The sequence below is a fragment of the Gavialis gangeticus genome, unplaced genomic scaffold (genome assembly GCF_001723915.1).
Source record: "Gavialis gangeticus isolate Ggan-Ray unplaced genomic scaffold, GavGan_comp1, whole genome shotgun sequence".
Classification (NCBI taxonomy): domain Eukaryota; kingdom Metazoa; phylum Chordata; order Crocodylia; family Gavialidae; genus Gavialis; species Gavialis gangeticus.
In genome coordinates, this window is record NW_017729000.1 from 41,651,882 (window position 1) to 41,671,451 (window position 19,570).

Sequence of the window (19,570 nt, forward strand, 5' to 3'; positions counted from 1 at the left end):
CATGTCCCTCTCCACCTCCACTCAGCTGGCTCCCAGCTGACTAAGTTCACTAAGTCCCATCCACCATGGGCCCCTGCTTACCTGTGGGCAGGCTGGGCTTGTCAGGGGTCCTGGGGGCTCTTCTGGGGCTCCGTGGGCTCATAGAGGCACAGTGGGCTTACACCCACGCATCTCACATCGGAGCTGAGACCAGAATCCCTAATAGATAGGGATACATTCCCAGGTGGTGAGGGAGGGAGGCTGGGACTAGGGGAGGGGTGGAGAGAGGGGTGCCATTCCCAGGGCTACACTGTGCTCTGCCTGTCCCCCCATGCCTGGTCTCTGCCTGTCCCCACTCACCCCATCTCCTGGGCTGCACCATGCTGTGGTTCAGGCAGCTGGTGTCAGCTGCTCCCAGGGCCACTGCAGCAGGGGCTGAGGGGGATTGGCAGCAAGTGGAGCCCCAGGTGGTGTGGGACCACACTCATCCTAGCCCCTGCTGCAGCAGCCCTGAGAGTGACCGGCACCAGATGCAACAGGAAATGTCAGTGGGTGCAGGTAGGGCAGGGCATGCCTCTTTCTGCTCTACACCCCTCAAAAGGGCTGTGGGCTGGAAGCTGTGTCAGGCCTTTTCCGGGGCTGCGTGCCCCTGGATCTGCATACAGGCGATAACAGTAGGCTGCTGATGCAGGCTGGGGCTGGTGGCGGCACCAGGGTGATTCTTCCTGGTGCTTGGAGTGGGCACGCCAAGTGCTGGGAACAGTCCATTGCTCCCACCAGCTCCAGTGACAGCCTGTGGTCATCCCAGATCCAGATCCGGGGGCACTGGGCTGGGGCTGGGGCTAGGGTGAGTGTGGACAAGCTGCGGCACATCCCACACTGCATGGGGCTCCACTTGCTCTTACTCCCCCCAGCCCCTGCTGCAGCGGCCCTGGGAGCAACTGCCACCACCTGCAATGAGAACTGTCAGTGGGTGGGGGGGGCATGCCTCTTGCTGCTTTGTGTCCCCCTGGGAGGGCTGGGGGCTGTGCTGGGGTCTTCTCAGGAGTGTGTGCTCCCGGATCTGCATGCGGGATGACAGCAGGCTGCCATTGCAGAATGGGGCCAGTGCTGGCACCAGGCTGATTCTTCCCAGCACTCCGGAAGAGCCTGACACAGCCCCCCAGGCTGCACACCTCCCCAGGGGCATAGAGCAGCAAGAGGCATGCCCTGTCCCCCCACCCCACCCACCGACAGTTCCCATTGCAGCTGGTGCCGGTCACTCCCAGGGCCACTGCAGCAGGGGCTAGAGTAAGTGTGGATAACCTGAGCTGCATCCCACACTGCCCAGGGCTCCACTTGCTGTCACTCCCCACAGCCCCGGCTGCAGCAGCCTGGGAGCAGCCGACACCTGCTGCCTGCACCATGGCATGGCACAGCCCAGGAGCTAAGATGAGTGGGGACAGGTACAGCCCAGGTGTGGGGGGGACAGGCGTAGCACAGTGCAGCCCCAGGAATGGCACCTTTCCCCCCGCCCCTTCCCTAGTTTCAGTCTCACTCCCTCCCTCCCCACCTTGAGAACCTATCCCTATTTGTTAGATAAAGTGGGTTTGCTTTATGCGAGGGAAACCTGTATAGCCTATGGCCGAATCTCTGAATCGGCCCCAGATGTCTCCAAATCAATTTGGAGCCTTCCAATTTGATTTGGACCTCTTAATGGGTCTCCCAAATCAATTTGGATTCGGAGATTTGGCCCTCGAATCGGGCTGAATCCCCAAATCGAATCGGCTACCGAAGCTTTGCACAGCCCTACTAGCTGTACTTTAAAGACCCCTTCCTGAAGGTGCAGGAACAAACCATACCAAATTGTGGCAGAAGACAAGCTTGGCTTGGCCAGAAACTCTTCAGTCAGCTCAAACAGAAGAAGGAAGCTTAGAAATGGAAACTTGGAGAAACAGTGAGGGAGGCATATAAAATCATTGCTCAGGCATGCAGGGATGAAATCAGGAAGGCCAAAGCACAATTGGAGTTGCAGCTAGGAAGGGTAACAAGAAGGGTTTCTACAAGTATGTCAGCAACAAGAGGAAGATCAGGGAAAGTGCAGGTCTCTTACTGAAAGGGGAGGCAACCTAGTACAGAAAAGACTGCTGTACTTAATGGGGTTTTTTTTACCTCTGTGTAACTGGACCCTGTTACAGTCTGTGCAAGCCAACCAGACGAGAGTCCAACTAGAAACATACCTAAAGAAGCAGGTGGCAAGTGCAGAGCTGCAGGTTGAGACTGGAGTGGCCATCCTTGGTGGCACATGACCATGTGCAGCAGAAGCCAGCTCCCATTGGCCCCTGGGAATGCAGCCAGATGCGCAAAAGGGCTGCCAGCACATTTGAAACCCCTAGAGAGAAGAATGCATGGGGAGTTGAGAAAGCCATGCAAGCCACATGGAGACACAGAGACAGACCCAGGACTGAGCTGAAGCCAAAGCCAGAGCTGGGGATGAGCTGGAGCCAAAGCCAGAGATGGAGCTGAGACTGAGCTGGAATCAGAACTGGAGATGGGGCTCAAACTGAGTCATGGATGGTGGGTCCAGTAAGCCTAGAGGGACAGCTAGAGATCTTCACTCAGAACATATTTAGGAGGAACCAAGGCAACAGGGGACAAGGCAAAAACCTCCTGAAGGTAACAAAAACCAGATTGATGAGGGAAAATAAATTGAGATGACAGCTGGTTGAGTGAAAGAGCTGGTGACTCATGAGCTATTAAGTGATCAAGTTAATTACATGAATGCAGGGAAGTTAATTACATGAATGCAGGGAAGTTAATTACATGAATGCAGGGCTGAGGGATGGTTCAAAAAGATAATGGACTGTTACTTGGATGATTAAGTTGATTTTCTACCAGCAGTGGGGAAGCTAGCAAACTAGGCTGGGAAAGTGCACATGCAGGAATAAATAAGTTGACTTTTACCCAGTGGTAGTGATGCTGACCAGCTGAGCCTGGAAAGTGTCAATGCCTGCATAATTCATTTGATTTTACCAGCAGTGGTGACTAAGAGGGGGAACCACCCCTAGGAATTTTCTTCACATAAAACTTGAGGCAGAAGATTATCTAGGACAGGCTGGCCAAGAAGCTGGATGGAGCACATTTCGTTAAGGACTCAAATTTATGAGATCTGACTTTAAGCCTAAATTCCAATGAGGTGTGGTACAGAGCAAAATGTAGGGGATGGAAGAGCCCTGCAAAGAGAATCACCACCCTCCAAGTCACTGATAACACCTCACCTCCCTTTTTTACTATTATTGAAACACCAAAATGTGGCAGGAAAGAGAAAAGGGAACTTAAGGTGGAAGTACAGACTGGTGAGACATCTCTGGAAGCACAGGCAACTGGTTGGGGTGGGGGGGAGCATATGCCACCCCTGAGATCAGCCCCCAGCTCGGCACCACTCAGGACAGGACAGTTTTTCTGCCGCACAGGCTGGCAGAGTGTTGGGGGGGGACACTAATCTGTGGCACAGAAGTATAGGAGTGGATATTGGGCTTTTGCCCCACCTCTGGGCCTGCCCACAAATTGTGCCCCCCAGACTCAGGAGGCACTAGTCACCCCTGTCTGAAAGCATCCACCCATACTCAGTCTTCACAAGCAAGGTAAGCTCCCAGACTACTGCACCTAGCAGCACAGTGTGGGGAGGAGGTGAGCAAACGATAGTAGCAAAAAAACAGGTTAGGGACTGTTTAGAAAAGCTGGATATGTACATGTCCTTGTAGCCAGAGGTGATGCACCCGAGGGTGCTGAGGGACTTGGCTGATGTGATTGCAGAACCACTGGCCACTATCTTTGAAAACTCATGGCAATTGGGAGAGGTCCTGGGTAATTGGAAAAGGGCAAATATAGTGCCCATCTTTAAGAAAGGGAAGAAGGAGGATCCAGAGAACTACAGACTTCAGTCCCTCCTTGCTGCCTCACCTCAGTCCCTGGAAAATTCACGGAGCAGATCCACCTGCTTCATTTTTCATTATCCCTCTTTCAATGCTAGCCTGGAATATCAATCAATGGGAGTCCCTCAAATCAGCTTTGGATCAAGGCCACACCCCTACCCAATACGAGTGATGATAAAACGCAGTGCATTCAACATTAAAATATACTGACCTTTACTGCTTGGGAGGAGAACTTTAGAGGTGAATGAACTTCTGGCTTCTATATCTTATTTGCAAATCATCATGCATGACTCTGCCTAATCCTAAGGGCAAGTCTACACAGCACAAAGTAACACAGCATGAAGATACTAAAGTTAGTTCAGGTATTGGAAACAGTCTAGCCATAGGAGAATGGAGTTCTGTACAAGCTTCCTAGGAGGATAAATTCACACATCTAGAGTTCTATGCTACATCAGTTAGCTTGCTTCCAGTATATGCCATGGTGTGCAATATAGGCATACCTTAAGAGTGGATCTCACCTGGGGCAGAGGACCAACACAAGGCCTGAGAAATCTAACAAACCCTCATTTGAAGGCGACATGGGGTCTAAAGGGTTTACAGGCCTTATGTGGGGCCCTTACTATGTTAGTAGGGACCAGGTGACTGATGAAAGACAGTGCAACTCAAGTGGTACTCCAAGATGTACCCCCTCTCCAATTGAAGGGGTCAGAGCAGGGGCATGAGCACTGTGGGAGGTGTAGGGACCCTCCTTCCCTATCAAGCAGAGCCAGATCACTAATGAGGACCTAAACATATGCCTTTTAATGAGAGGAACTGTGGTGGGAACATAACATGTATAAACCCGGGGGTATAGGGGACACTACAATACCCTGAGAGGAAGGGATTCAGTAAAGGTTAGGCATTCACATTCATAGCCATATTCAACTAGTTAACAAAAGACAGGTTTAACAAAATATTAAATGCAAACAACACAATAACCAATATTGATTGACAGAATATGAAGTGCACAAAATACAAAAAACACCAAATAACAAGAGGTATCGGGTGTAGGTATCTGGAGGGGGAAAGGAAACACAACGATCCCCTCCACTCCAATAAGAAATTCTCCCCTGTCACTTCACTCACCCCTACTTGAACTCTGATCTCCCACATGGTGTGTAGAAACTCTTCCACACAGCTACTCCTGCTGGTCTTGTTCCAGGCTGCTAGGGCTTTTGACCTTCTGGAAGCCTCTGCCTCTTGCTGGAGAAACTGGAAGTGGAGTTGGGAACTTCTCAGGTCACTGCACAGCTTTCCGCTGGAGCCAGGTGGGGAACCTCTCCTGCTGGCTGCAGCCTCTTGCTAGAGATCCTGGAGTCCAGCAGGGAGCCTCTCCTGCTGGCCATGCTGCGCTGCCTGAGGGTTCTGCTCCTTTACGCTCTTCTGGGGCAACTGCTCCTGCGCCGCTGGCCCAGCTCTTGCCAGATCTTTGAAACTCTTTCCTCATCATCCTTCGCTGGTCTCCTCTGAGTCAGCTGCGCTGCCCCTTTTATCCCTCTCCGGGTGACTTGAGGGGCCAATCAGGGGACACGGAGAGAGACTCTGGGGCCTGATTGGTGAGGAAAGGGAATCCCAAGCCCTCCAATCATCTTTTTACCCTTTCGAAACCCCTGGGCCAATTCACTACCAGCTAGGCCATCACAACAGTTTTCTTGTCCAATACATGAATCCATACTGCTCCAACAAATCCAGCAAGGAGAACCCTTGCGGAGACGGACACAAGACTGCACTGGCAGCAAGCCAAGCTTTGGGCTTCACTTGGTCCAACCTTCCAGGAAACAGGTTTGTAAACTACCCTCATGGTCCTGCTTGTCAGCTTGGTGGAGAGCAATGTCCTCAGTTTACCTTTCCGTTTATTCAAAAAACTCTTTTACAAGTTACAGTGATATTACTATTATTGTTCTTGCTATTGATAGAGTGCTATAAGTGTGGGTAATAGAGGGCTTTACAGCACATGTAATGGATGAGGTCCTTGCTTCAAAGACCCTATAATTTAATACAGACTTTCTGGTTATATCAGAGCTGCTTTGCTGTGAGTTAACCATAGTAGGCTATCTTTTTGTAAGCAATGTCAGGAGACTTCCTGAGCAAGCAAGTGGAGTCCCTGCACAACATCATTAAATGCCTTATGCCATAAATGGCCAGTTGTTGTTACAGGATCCAAAGGACCTCTCAGGAAGAATGGAGGACAAGCTGAAGGCCTGTGCATTCCACAGCAGTGTCCCTAGGACTTTGCTGCACCTGAAAGCTGAGCAAGCTCAATAAGTGCCAAGCCCTAGGTCCCCAGGGGGGTCCCCCAGGTGAATAGCCAGGGGGCCCATTATGTTACTGGATCAGACCCAAAATGTCTCGTTAAACCCAGGAACGGTTCAGTGCAGAGACACAACTGTGATTGGATATAAAACTGTAAAGACAAAAAACAAATGCAGATTTTGGGTAAAAATTGACAATGACTGCAAGGGAGGCAGAGTATTTGAATATTTACCAGCATCAGACAGAATCAAGATCTATGCATTTTTTATTCCTCCACCTGCTGTGAAGGTCCAGCTTATTAAGCACCAGCTTGCACATTCCACATCAACTTTTTTTTAAATTTTCCAAGCTGTCAAAAAGGATTTGAATGAGACCAGTCTTTGAACACAGAATGTTAAATCTTAACTCTAGAGAAGCCGCAAGAGTTGAGTCTTCTAGCATATGGCACATTGGCATATTGTGTCTCAGTCTGACTTGTTTCACCACTAACAATTATCAGGTAGAGCCAAGGCAACCTGTTGAACTATATTTCTGAGGCAGTTATAGTTCAATAGACATTATGATATAGTAGGATTCTACGGATTCCATAAAGTAGTGCATGGTTATCAAACAGTTGAAAAACCAGAGACTATGTGCAAGGAGTACTATGGCTGCCAAAGGGGTAAAAAAAATCATGAAATCTGGAATGTGTTTCTACTTACTGTCCATCCTAGTAAAATAAAATGATCTCTAGTTTGAGCATATGGTTCTGTTTAGACAAGAAACTGTATATATTGGTCAAAATCCAGAATAGCTTTTCTGACATATTACTCAGTATTAAAAATCACTACAACCTGCATACTCTGTACCAGCTCCTAATGCTAAATGCAGAAAATCTACTATGATCCTCCTCTCCCCAAGCCTTCTGCCTCAGCATCCCTTTGTCTCTGAATTCCATTCTCAGCTCTATGCCTTTTCTGTTCCACATTTGAACTTCCCTCTTTCCTATTGTCCTCTAATGTCAAGGAGGAAGTAATTTAAAGTCCTTTGTAAAGTATATTATACCCCTACCCCAGTGAGGCATTTCAGTGCTAAGCTACCTGAGTTTATGCAATAATCCATTAATTGCACAGAGATTTGACCTTCAGGCTAATTTGTGTATTAAATATGCACTCACTTACATAGTGCTGATTCTGTCAGGTGCTCATGAGAATAGAGAGACTCCAATCCCTTGTATAAATCCTATGCCAGTGGAGACAATTGTCTGAACTAATCAGCACAAAAGGACTTCACTGAGTCTCTGCCTATTTTCCAATCTACTTTGTCACTTCTTTGGAGTGCCCCGTGTTCTCTGGGGGACTAGTGAGAAACCCTCCACAGAGTATATCAATGCTGAGTGTAGACAAGAGTCCATGAGAAAGCAGAGGTCTGAAGTGATAAAAGTTAGAGTCCCTGTGAGAATATAGATAATGGCCTTCACTGCATTTTCAGTAAGTATACATCTCTTTCAAGGTGCCTGTAACTTAAATCAAAATAGAACTGAGAAAAAAAGACACTTTAGATATATAGCTGGTGAAGCTATTTACCTATATAAGAGGAAGTTTTATTGGAGGTACTGAAAAGCTTTGTTCCACAGAAACTAAAATAAGAGTTAGATCACTCCACTAAGGCTCATATGTCATGGGCTGGTAGACACCAGCCGGGTCAATTACACCAGGAGCTCAGGCTTATTTGAGTTTGTTCTGTTCTCTTAGAACCATAGAGTTTCCTGACACCAGGACTGTTGTTAAGGTCTCTTTCAAGTCTCTTTCAGAGATAAGAAGGTGTAACAACATCAATCAATGCTCCTGGAAAAAATGGATAGCTTGCTTGACCATGATGGTGCTGAGATGAGAGAAGCTTTCAGAGGACAGCTTCTTTTGTCAGCCATGGTTATAGTAAAATCTCTCTTTCTGGAGGCTGGTTACTTTTTCATGCTAAGGATAAAGCTCTTTTCATAGATTTGTAGGTATGTCAAATCCACGTTGAGGTAAAGATGCTTTAGACCAGTTGTCAACCAGGTACGCGTAACTCCAGGGCTACTTGGGAAGGCCCTAGGGGGTACATGCAGGTGAGTGGGGACAGAGCACCACCCCCCACCATCCTGTGCTGCTGCCTCCCAGGAGCAGGGCCAGGGAGAAGCAAGGGAAGCAGCACCCCTCTGTGGGCTGCACAGGCACTGCCCAGCCAGATGCAGGGAGCAGGTAAGCTTGCATGCAGTGGTGGCTGCCGCCACCCACCACCCCGCACTGCCACTGCTCTGCATCCAGCTGTGCACTAACCCCCCTGCTCTCTCCCATTTTGCATCCAGCCACAGGGTAATAAGTACACTTATTTAACATGGTTGAAAACCCCTGCTTTAGACTACCTGGACATTGGCCACATGTCAGACATGACAATCTTTTAAGGAAGTTGCTAGAGAAATGATTTTCAGAAAGTGGAAAGAGCTCTCTCTGAAAGACTAAGTTGTAGCAAAATACTGGTAAAGCTGAAATCTCCTTCAGAAAATGGAGAGCTTGCTTCCTCCCACTGCTGTGGAGAGAAGGATATGTTTGGGACAGTGAACATCATAGTGGGGATGAACAAACTTCTTCCAAAATCACCTCTGAGAATCATACAAAATAGTGCTAGAAGGGGCCCCAAGAAGTCATCTAATCCAACCCTCCTACTCAAGGTAGGGTCATTCCTATCTAAACTAAGTGTTGGTTCTACCAACTGTTCTTAACATTTTACAAGGGCTCATCTTTTGGGTGACTTGTTCACAGAGCTGATAACTTCATCCGTCTCTAAGACAAAGGATGTCCACATCATAATTATTAATCTGAGGCTGAAGTAACAACCTTTTTAAGGGGCAGGTAGCCCTATTATTCCAGCCTTAAAGAAGGTAAAATCTCAAAGGTTAATCAGTTACATTACTCTTAAGACTAAAGTAAATGCGCCTCCAAGAGAATGAAGCTATTTTTATCTGGTCTTAGAGTCCATTCAAGGGTCTTAAATGGTATCTACATAAGGTTATTGTTCAATTGCAGGAGAGGTAACTTTACACAGTAGTCAAGATATGGATGCTGCTGAAGTCTCCATCCAACAACCCTCCCTCACTGCACTGAGATGCAGTCTCTTTTAGAGAGCATAGAGATTCATTGTACCTTGGTGGATGTCAGTTTCCCTCTCTCCCTTTCTCTCTCTCTCTCTCTGAGTAGATCATGGCAATGGTAAGTGTAACCAACCTTAGCCGAGGTAACAGTCTTGGGGCACATATGAATTTCAGCATGTGGCTATCATTTTGTACATATCAGACAGCTTCATAACAACTGTGATTAACCTAAAAACTTTTTTTGTGAACTGGATTGTTACCAGGGCTCAAGTAACCAACTCCACGAAGAGCATGCTGTCAAGTAAGGAGGATGATGTGTAGAGGCAAGTGGCAACTATAGGACGTGAATCGCTTCAGCACACCTAAGGGAAAAAAGGGGGGAAAAAATCTCTCTCAAAGAGCAGAAAAGGTGTCATCACAGAATTTGATAAGCATCCTTTTCACACACTAGAGGGAATTATCAGCCCATGACAAGTGAACAGTCTCTTTCAGGCTGCAAATGACTCCATCATACCTAGTCCAAGGCTAAGTCTATTTCAAGGGAAAGATAGCATAGTGGAGTGAAACTACCTTTCAGAAAGTTGCCTGCTGTGCAGGAACAAAGCTGCTGTATTCATTTCTTTGGGGAAATGGTTACAGGAGTGAAGTAAGAGTTCATCCATAGAGTGGATAACTTTGTAACACCAGGAATGGAGTAAGAATTTTTTTCAGGGAGCAAACACCTTCATCTAATTAGATAAAGCTGAAATAGGAGCTTCTTATAGGGAACAATCTCCATCAAACTCAGGTGAGAATCCATTTTTGGGGTCAAATATCTTCATCATCCCAGCACATAGGCAGCAGTTGTTTTCAAGGACCTTTGCCCCTCAGGTGCTGAGATATGGATCTCTTTGAGGAACTGGACAGGTAAGAATTACTCTGAGGAAGCAAATGGTTTCATGACAATAGGGCTGATGATAGAGAATCATTGGAGGAGAACAGATGATGAGATAAGAAAGCTTTTTATGAAGTAGAGAGCTTTATCGCATCTGGAAGAAGGTAAGAATCCCTTCCCCAGCACAGAAAATTGTTCCAGATGGGAACTGATAAGAAATGTTTTAAAGAGAACTACACGACATTAACATTGCAGAAAGAATTCCTTTTATATATTAGCTTTTTAGAAGTATAGCTTAAATTGAGAATCTCTCTGCAGAAGCAAAGAGCCCCATCAAGCCAAGAAGAGGTACAACTCTTTGTTGTGTTTATGAGTTCATTTGACTGCCTGTTTTAAGCATTACAGTATCTTCTTGTAGACCAAGGTCTTTTCCCATAAATTCAAATATATTTCTTAAAAGAAGATGTACACAATGCAGCTACCTCACCTCACATCTACAAAGCAAATATACACACATATACGTGTGTGTGTGTACATTTGCTTTGTAGATGTGAGGTGAGGTAGCTGCATTGTGTACATCTTCTTTTATACACACACACACATACACACACACATACATACACACACACACACACACACATACTTTCTTTATACTTATACTTCTTTTATATATATATACACACATACACACACACACACATATATATATATATACACATACATACACACACATACACACGAGGTCTTAAAGCTACCTGCTGTCTAATGTAGACTCCTCTTTCAGCCCTGACTGGTGAAGTTAGATTGCTTCATGATATAGATCCTTAGCCTTCTTACTTCAAACAAAGGAACCTTTTTCTCCATCACTTTATCATCATTATTAGAATTCATTTCTATTACTGCTGTACCTAGAGGCCAAACTTTGTGATGAAGTTTTAGCCCTCATATCACAAACAGGGACATCTCCATTCTTCAGAGAGACATTTGCCCCAGTAATATTTTGTAACTTGGACTTGCTATGACTAAGTTAGCAGCTTCCTCTAAAATAATTTTACTTCACAGCAGCTATGACGACTATCATTATTGTTTCTGAAATATTATGTAACATCTCTTCCAAGATGTTCCATGACAAATACCTTCAACTCAGAGCAGGTGCCATTTTGGAAATAAATTATTCTTTTGAGGATAAAGGAGTCTTGGCAGATTCCCTAGACTAAGGAAAAGGTCTTCTGTAGGACATGAACAGATTTACCACATACAAAAAATGGGGAGGAGGACCTCATCTGGGCTGCGGACAGCTTAATGACAGAGAGTCTGAGGTAAGCGCCTCTTTGAGGAAGTGAGTAAGTTAGTTAATGACACCAGCAATGAGGTAGGAGTGCCTTTCAGGGATCATATACAGCTTCAACATGCCAGCCCTAAGGTAAGAATTTCTTCCATAGATTAAATTTATGTATTGACCTAGCAGAAAGGTAAGAATCTCTCTGAAAAAACTGGATGATTTCATGTCACTGGAGCTGATATAATAATTCGCAGACGGATCTGGTATTTCTTTTATGTTGATTTTGTGATCCGCGTCTACTTGGGAAGCAGATAGCTTCATTCCACCTGAGCTTAGGTGAAAGTCTCTAAGACAGAAGACAGCTTCTTTACACTTTTCCTCAGCTATAAGGAAAAAATAACATCTTTACAGCTGGCTGAGATAAGATTCTACCTAAAGGAAGCAGATGAAAATATCAACAGGTTAGTTTGTAATCTCTTTGGCTTGTTTGTACAACAACTTGCTTGTGCCAGGTTTGGCTGATGCCTGTGGCTTCTACTTTGTGTTGCTACCACTAAATAAATACGAGTGAAGTTATGAGGGTTGAGTTCCTGAACGTTACTGAAATATGTGTATTATGGTGATGGAAGCCATAAAAGTGCATAGACAGATACATAGGTTACATAATATTTACCTTAATATGTAACAGTTTCATCAAATACAGTAGGGAAAGAGATAAAGTCTGTTTCATGAAAAGATAGCTATCTGAATCTACCTTGCTTGAAGCAACATTTTTTCAAGATGCAGGTGGTCTACTCATGACTATCCAGTAGGGCAGGGGTTCCCAAACTTTTTCTTATTGCATACCCTCTTCCAGATTTACCAGCTTCCTGGGCTGAAGTAAGAATCAGGGTCAAAGTGTTTCCTTACTTAGAGGCCTCTGGCATGTTGCTCTGAGGATATGAATAAAATTATGATAAAAATCCTGTGAATAAGTATTGCTGAGGCAACAAAGTACCTGCAATGTGCATTTTCAATAGGCCTTTCTACAGACACATTCAAAGCTTCATCAGAATGGCCAAACTAGCATGCAAGGGGGACAGCCTCGTCTTGATCTCACTCAAAACCTTCCTTCTCACTGAGCTCTATAAGCCAGGTCATTCACCAGTGAAGTCCATAGAAATTTTTTTTTGATGTCTATGGACAAAATTAGGTCACACCTGAATTGCTGGTGAGCTTTTTAGGGCAGAGTGTATGCTCCTACAGTATGCTTTGGAAGCAACCATAATTTGGCCTCAAAGATGGACCTCAGCCCATCAGGATCTAACTTTTCCCAAAGTTCAAGGCATCTGGATCCAGGATTTTGGTTTAAATTCTTCTTCAGCAAAACATATATTTATTTATTTATAGTATATTTGCACAGCCTATGTCAGTGAACTATGTGAATGGCACAGTGTTTGGACACAGCCCCCAAAATAATTCTAGCCATGTATGACCCTTATGCGCAAATGCAACATACTCTCCAGGCCCATGGCATGTAAAAACTTCCCCTAACACCTGCTCCAATTGCTCGTGTTTGCATTTTGGCAGTCAGCCAGGTATGAGCTAACTCTCTACAGCTGGACCCCTATACAGCATTTCACATATTTTGGCTGCATTGTAGCTAAGAATCTTAGACAGTCAGAAGAAAAGAGACTAATGATGTTTTAGTTCAAGCTCAGCTGCAATGCTGCTGCTTGAAGAGGGAAGTGGTTGACCTGGAGGAAGCACAAGCAAAAGGGGCCAACAGAGGAGGCCTTCTCATTCTTCCTGAGAAAGGAGGGCAATCAGCTAGTTACCTCAGAGGTATGTACATGAATGCACAGAAACAAGCAGAAAGAATTGGAAGTCCTCGCACAATCATGGAACTATGATGTGATTGGAATATCAGAGATAGCTCACATGACTGGAGTATTGTCATGAATGGGTATAAACTGTTCAAAGACGACAGGCAGGGAAAAAGAAGAGTTGTGCTTCATGCCCAGAGGTTCATTATGAGATTCGAGCTAGGCCTGTTGAAAGTCTTTGAGTTAGGGTCAGAAGGGAGAGCAACAAAAGTGATATCATGGTGGGTACCTGCTACAGACCACCAGACCAGGAAGCTGGGGGTTTGTTCAAACAGCTAGCAGAAGTTTCCAGGTCACAGGCCATGGTTCTCAGGGGGGACTTCAATCACCCTGGCATCTGCTGGGAGGGAAATACAGCAGTGCACAGGCAATCAAGGAAGTTTGTTGACAGTGTTGGGGACAACTTCCTGGTGCAACTGTTGGAGGGGCAAACTAAGGGCTGTGCTCTTCTTCATGCCCTGCTCATGAACAAGGAAGAATTTGGGAATGTAGAAGTGGATGAAAGATTGGGCAGCAGGGAACAGGAGATGACCAAGTTCATGAATTTTCTGTGATTCTACTATTCCCATAGATCAGAGGTGGGCAAAATGCAGCTCCGGGGCCAGATGCAGCCCACCAGGCAATTCAATCGGACCACGGGGCCCCTAAAAAAATTAGAAAATTAATATTTATCTGCCCTGGGCTGCCTGTCATGCAGCCTTGGATGGCTTGCCAAAACTCAGTAAGTGGCCCTCTGCTCAAAATAATTGCCCGCCCCTGCCATAGATGCTAGGACCAGGGATGTTCTTAACATTTTTCCATAGCCCAGGAGATGGCAGTAGAAGTCACCAGCCTAGTTCTTTTTAACCCTGGGGTCCTTCTCTGCACCTCCCTGGTAGTTATATCTGTCCCTCACCAGGGGTTTTAAATCAAGCTACAGAGGCTTGACTGTCAGATTGCAATTTAAGTCAGGCCCAACACCTGTATATTTCTGGGCCAGGAAGATGCCAAACACACACCTGGAAGGGTTTGACTGGACAAGTAATAGTTTAACAGAAGTAGTGAGTCTATGCAGCTCTTCTAGCCAGGTCCTTCAGATAAGCCTTATCTAGAAGAAGCCTTGTATGGATAACAAAGGTGACAAAACACCTAAAGCCTCTTGGGCTTTGCATAATAGATAGTGAAACAGAATATTTAAACACTTTTCTCTGGGGCTATTTCAGGTCTAATTACACTTAGCCAGATGGCCAAAAGAGCTCATCTTCTAGTAGAAAACCTTAAGAAAAAAATCTGCCCCAGGAGAGCTGCCTAAAATCAGTGTTTTTTAGCAAGCACTCTCACTATGAACTGCTCTTTTGCCACACCTATTCACATGGGTCCTGTGCGCATGGAGATGAAGCTAAAAAGCAGGACATTCTCAGTGGAGAGTCCCCAGCTCTAGAGCCCCAAATTATTTCTCATCAAGCTATAGTATATTCCTATTACTCAGGCTTTTACTTGAAACAAATAATAGCAAGATTTGTCAGCTGAGACAGTGTTAGAGTTCATCATAAATAAATCTGCTTAGCATATTTTCTTTGTTCTCTCTGTGTGTATGTCTAGAGAGCTGTATAAATAAACTCATTATACTTAGACTGTAATGTTATGGCCCAAAATGGAGACACAGAACAATCCACTATGAACTGGAAAGCATTCTTGTTTCACACTACGCATTTTACCTGCCTTCATGATGGCCCCAGGTTCAGTCAGAAGGTATAAACACCTCCCAACTTGGTATAGTAGGTTTGTCTTTAATTTACGTGTATATAACTAACATAGAACACACGTAAAATAAAATAACATCAAGCTTAGTCAGTTTGCTAGTACAGTGAGTGATAAACATAATGTATTTATCGAATCCAGCTTTGAAGGTATGGTGACCCCCCACTCCAAGTAATTAGATTTCAGGCATGGAAAATTTATAAATTTGTCATAATTTTCCATGTCTAGAATCTAATTAGTTAAGGGTTGTCTTAAATTCCTTTTCCCCACTGCTGCAGTGAGGAAAGAAGTGGCAAGCAACAGGCAATGAGGACCAAGAAGCAGGGAAGTCAAGTCACCTGGCCCCTGCCCCTTACTGCCTATACCCCCACTCTCTTCAATGTGCCCTCCACAGCTGCCTGCCACCCCCCCAATGCCTGTACACCACATGCTTCCACCCCCTGCAACATGTTCCCCCCACCTGCTCTCCCTGCTTGCCACCCCACCACTTGCTTCCTCTCCTCCCTTCCTTCCTGAGGTTGAGGTCAGAGCCACAATCCCAGCCCCTTCTCCCCACCTCCTACTTGTACTCAAATTTAAGATGAGGGGCTTTCCCCCAAACACTGGAGGGGGGGGGGAAGGGGACGGACCACCTTGTCTTAGATTCAAGTAAATATGGTAGTGTCCACACATACATTCGCAGTCATGCTGTACTGAAGATGTTCCATCACAAATAGTGGGAGTAAAAAACATCTGATTGGGTACCTCTATGTGTGCAATTATTATAAAGCAATAAAGTCTACAACTTACTGCTCCAAAGTTTGTTGTTCTCTGGTGTGCCATTTGAACATGCACCTGGGAGCAGTAAACTCTGGAGTTTATTGCCATTCGCACATGCTCCCAGAACTGCAGTACATTGAGACAAGTCAGAGCAGCCCTGGCTAGCATGGGGCCTAGGGGGTCAGCTTGCCAGCCCAGGGCTGCTCCTTCTGGCTCAGTGTGCTGTGGAGGGGCTGGTGGGGGCAAAAGGGTGCCTGCTGGCTAGCCTCACACTGAAGCACCCTTGTGGCCCAGCCAACCAGGCAGCATCTACACGTGCACTGCTGAGGAGTTTTTTTCCTCTGCAACAGGATAGTACTTTTATATACTTGTACTATCCTGCTGCAGCATAAATTAGTTTACTCCAGTATAATAGGGGTGCACACATAGATGCCAAGACATTTACTGTGCACTTAAGTAATATGCTACATAGTAAACATCTTGTGTAGACACACCCATAAAGTTTTAAAATGGAGCTCAATAAATGTATGAGCAGGACAGGTTTGCCTGTACTCTTAGAGGACTGAACTTGATGAGGCAAGAGGTCAATTCTAATTCTATAGAAATGTTATAACTGAAATGAATGACTGAAGGGAGGTGGGTAACATTTCAGGTACAATAGCAACTGATCAAAACCTTAACTTGCCATCTTCATTTCAATAGCACCCAAGGGCCCCAAGTAAGATTTGCATCTCACTCTCCTAGGTACATTAAATGTATAATAAAACACATGATTCAGGTAGAAGGGAAACAGGCACAGATAGGGGAAATTAACCAAGTGATATTACACGGTAGATGAATAGAGGCAATAACAGATTCCTTGTCCCCAGCTTCTTTCATCAGTGCCCTCTCCATTAGACCAGGCAGTAACCTAGCCCTAGAACTGAACACAAACATCAATTTATATTTTACCAGACCTTTAAGCTATCTTTATTTCCTATCCATACATAGTTTTAACACGTTAGTTTTGCCTTTCCAGTTTTACTTAACAAATAGGTATTTAAAAAAGTAACAAATAAAAGGTTATTCTATTTCTACAAATACATATAAAATGAAAAGCAGTATGTGACTTATGGGTGGAGCATGTGTGTAGCCAAATGAGTACAAATTCTTTTAGTGTGAGACAAAAACCATATGTGAGAACATATTGCCTGAATTGGAAGCATGTTTGAACTGACAGGATTTCCATTTATAAGCCAAAATATTAAAAACTGAATTTTTACCATATTTCAGAATTTCTAGTTACGTAACAAGAAACTTAAGCTGTGTGGGAAATGCTGGGATGTCATGCGAACCAGCAGTCATCAGAGGCTTTATCCCTCCGCCTAGTAAAAAGAATATGAGAGGAAAAACACCACAAAGTAGGAGGTTAACCCTTTTGATTTTACTTAACTGTACGTTAAATTTAACTTAAGTAAAAGCAAAAATGTCCTTGCTTACTGAAAAAAAAAAATCAATAAGCCTCACCCCTATAAGGCAGAGAAAGTGGCAGGATTTGATCTATCCCTCTTCAGGAACAAGCAGAGTAAACAGCAGGCAGGCAGATGTAATGGCTCAGAGAACTGGTAACGAAATGCATAGCTTGTGGAACACCAGTATAAATCCAGTCTGGGTGAGAAGTGACTGAAAGCCATCATCAGCCAAGGTTAGTTCACATACATGGTGGAGAAATAATTGGTCCTGGGTCATTTCCTAGCACACAGATGCCCACACCATGACACTATTTTACATCCTAGGAGACAGATGTCTACACAGAAGTACTAACAGCAGTCTCAGCAGAGAACCCCAGCACGGACAGACATGGAGATGGATCTGTCCTTTTATCCATAAAGTAAATCCTCCAGATCGGGGCACAGAAGTCATAAACCAATCCTGTAACATGCAGAGCATGTGCTTCAGTATAATGGCTGCTCTCAGTTCCTTGTGCCACAAAAGGCCTCTTTTCATTCAAATAGGGAGGTAAGATTGGAAGGGCATTCCTTGTCCATCAAGCCCAGGCTCTTGCTATCACAGACATATCCCATTAATAAGCTATGCATTGCTTCCACACAACTTTGTAATAACAACCAACCTCTCAAAGTGCCAGTCAAAAATTGAACCTTTTCTATCAGCCAGATCCATACTAGCTTAATTCCACTGAAGTCAAATTAACTACTTCATCTTAGGTCAGCAGAACACCCTATTTGGCCCATGCTGATGTGGATGGAGGCAGAATCCCTATTTTCTCTCTTTTATAGAGAATTCCTCTTTTATACAGATATCTTCAAGTTCATTCATTTACATTCAGATGCTTGCTCTGCACCTATGGATTCCATTTTTGAGTATTTTATTCTTTAATTTTCTTGATCTAGCTTATAATATGTTGTTGGCCCATTAATATTCCAGCAATGATATTCCACATAAGGTAGCAGAGAGGACTGTAATAAGCAAGTTGGTGAAATACAACATAAAATAATCAACAAGAAACTCAAATAAGGAAGTACTGATTTGATACCCATTAGTGACAGCTCTTCCCCAATATTTTGCTATCCTGCTTATAGTTGACTGGCTGGAATATTTTTTTAAAATGAAATTCGTTAGTGAACAATCTCAGGCTGGAGTTTTGAATTTATGCACCAGAATCCTGACCATGAATTATGCTCATTCATTCACAAAATGGAAACAGTCTGTAATGTCATCCCTAGGTAGGTTAGCTACAGAAAATAAACATGGGACTTCTGGAGCCCCAAACACTGTTACTTGATGTGGTCGAGTCACTTCCCATGGCTCAACCTCACACTGCTTACCCTACCAGGGAGCACTCTAACTTCCCTGGGTGCTCACCCACCATGACTTGCTGATAAATCTAGGTAGTATTCTGCTCAGTGAGAAGTGGGGTCAGTCGATAAGGTTAATCCCTCTTAGACTTGCATAGTCTGTTATGCCTTATGGCTAGACCCCGCAGGTTCTAAACAGGGGGTTGCTCTGCCCCTGCACCCCGCCACAGGCCTGCTTGCCAATAGTTGGCTCCAGTGGTTAAGTCTTCACAGCTAGGACCTAAGAACAGCACCTCCCCAAGCTACTACTAGGAATCTCCCATAGTACATCCAGTATCAAAATTAAGTAATATAGGCAGCTGTACTACCCCATCACCCTTCATGGTCATCTTTCTCTCTTGTGGGACCACCACTTTCACTCCTTCCAGCATGCCTTTTGGGTCTTCTCCAGGCACTCCCAGCCAACCAGTGTTCCTTTCTGTCCTCCAGCCACAGCTTGTTCACCCTGCATTAAGGTGAATCACCTGGGGTAAATTACCTGGGGTAATTAGGGCTAGAGATTTACTCCTCCAGGGACTCAGGCCACTCAAGAGGTAGTTCTCCAGCTCCCACTGTCCCAGACAGGGCCTCTTTCTCTAGAGGACCCTGTTTCTCCAGGAAATCTTTTAGGATGTGGGACCAAGGCTGTGCTCTTTGTTGTGCTGCATGGAGCACTCCTGCCACTCAACCTGGTGCTGGCAGGGCTACTTGTCCTTTGGCAGGTAAAGGAAAGGAGGCAAGTACCAAATCCTCCTTCCTGGCTCCCCCACTCTGCTATGCTTGAGTTAACAAAATAGGTCTCATAACTTAAAGGCAGTAGCGTACTTATAAACCTCTGGCATGAAGCAGCTACAAGGCAGAGACAAAGTATGACAGTGCTTGCACAGGTTATGCATAACAAGCCGCAAACCAAAAATTA